Below are 2,127 nucleotides of genomic sequence, written 5' to 3' on the forward strand. Positions count from 1 at the left end.
ACCCTATACAGGGTTTCCAAGGCTGGAAATCTTTACGGGAGCAGAAAGCCTTATCTTTCTTCCGCGAAACAGCTGGTAGTTTCGAAGACTTTAGACTTTAGATTTATTGAGGAGCCATCTGCACATATTTATAGCATATTTAATTTACTCTAGAATATGGTAAGACATCTCCCCCTCAATGAGACCCTGGCCTAAATAGATTTGCTTTATTTATATAAAAAGAGACTAACATTAAACATGGAAACTTTTGGTTTGTGGCACTGAATAATCTACACAGGGCATCCTTCAAAAGCTACAATTAAGGATCCACCTAGCTTCTCAGCAATATAAGCCCAATTGAGGTCTTCTGGCCTATTTGCTTGACATCTGTGTTTTATGCTTTGACATTATTTTTTGGTTGCATACTTGGAGCTTGCATAGATCATTTTACTTTTCAGAAGTGCTTGTTCTGGTGTCCACAAAACAAAACAAAATATATCAACTCCTCTTTTCTGGAATCCTTAGTTTCATAGCTTGCATCATACAAGGCATAATGAAAATCTTTTTCAAGAAGAATTCCCACAAAATGCTTGAAAAGATCGGTTATGATTACTCCAACATCTCCAACCAAGATCTCTTTGCCTTCTTCTACGATGCTGCACTTTTTGTCAGCACTGAAACAAAAAATGTCAGCTTTCTTTCTTTTCTTGATTTCTTCAGGTGTGGAGCACTTCTGAACTTTCATGTCATAAAAAAAAAAAAAATCTGACATATTTCATCAGCAACTTGCACTCCTGAGGCCATCTGCACTGTGACAGTGACAAAGACGCTAGAGCTGGAACTGGCTGGCACCAAATCTGTGGCGTGTCATTCTTACGGCAGTGGGATCAGGATAGAGCTAGAGCTGCAGACAGCATATTGAACGATCTTGTTTTCTTATCTATTCTGCCACTCTTGGTCTCTTAAATGATGCATTTAATCCATTGGCATTCAGTGTACTTATCGTTAGGTCATTACTATGTTTGTTTTTTTGGTGTTTCTGATTACTTTGTTCTGCATGTTTTCCTGTGCTGAGTTCCTGTTTTTTGTGTTCTTTTGTGTCCGTTTCATCATGGTTTTAATGTTCCCATGTTCTTGGATATTAATTTTCTTGGTGTGTTGTGAAGTATTAATTTTCCTTGAGGTCATCTTATATTCCATTAACTTTTCCCTCCATTTAGGACAGTCTATTTTATACTGTAATCTACCTGTCTTTCTCACCACCTGGATCTCTGTTCCTAGGTGATTACTTGTTTCACATTGTAATTGTTTTGATCATAGACTGACTTCCCAGATCCACTGAATTTCTTCTTATAGTTTTGTTCTGTTCATTACGCTTCCATTTGTTGATTGAGTGCTGGGTGGTTCTGCTATGTATGTCAATCTCTGGTTGTTGTCTGTTCTTGTTGGTCTCAGTCCACAGAACTCCCTTTAGGATGTTTAGCAGCTCAGGGTTGGCTTTAGCAAAGTTCCTTAGCTTCTGTTTATCCTGGAATGTTTTGCTTACACTCTCGTATTTGGTTGACAGTTTGCTGAGTAGAGGATTCTTGGTTGGCAGTTTTTTGTTGTTGTTGTTTTGTTTTGTTTTATGATTTTATATATGTCTTCCCATTGCATTCTTGCCTGCATGGTTTCTGCTGAGAGATCTGAGCTTAATCTGATTTGCTTGCCTTTGTATGCAACATTCTCTTTTCCAAGACCATTTTCAGGGTTCTCTTCTTATATCTTATTTTGGAAAGATTGATTGTTACATGTCTTGGTGATTTTCTTTTAGGGTCTGTCTTTCCTTGAGTTCGTTGAGCTTCTTGAATGCTTATCTTGTCACTTTTCAGGATGTTAGGGAAATTTTCTTCCACTTCTGGAACTATCTTCAACTTCTTCACCTATCTCCTCTGTGGACTTCTGTGATTCTTTCTGTTCTGTAATGCTGATAATTAACTCATTCCTCTTTATGTCATCCAACATGAATCTTAGACCTTCTTAAGATTTTTTTTTTTTTAATTCATTTTTCTACTTGCTACTCTTAGTAATATTGAGAGATTTGTCTTCTAGCTCACTAGTACTGGCTTCCATCTCTTCAATTTTACTTCTTTGCCTTTTCAGTGTATT

General features: G+C 37.1%; 1 pseudogene; it reads right to left on the reverse strand.

Moving 5' to 3' along the window:
• Positions 1–269: 269 nt before the first annotated feature.
• Positions 270–783, reverse strand: LOC102820850 (annotated as a pseudogene).
• Positions 784–2,127: the final 1,344 nt, after the last annotated feature.

The sequence above is a fragment of the Chrysochloris asiatica genome, unplaced genomic scaffold (genome assembly GCF_000296735.1).
Source record: "Chrysochloris asiatica unplaced genomic scaffold, ChrAsi1.0 scaffold00248, whole genome shotgun sequence".
In the NCBI taxonomy this organism is placed as follows: Eukaryota; Metazoa; Chordata; class Mammalia; order Afrosoricida; family Chrysochloridae; genus Chrysochloris; species Chrysochloris asiatica.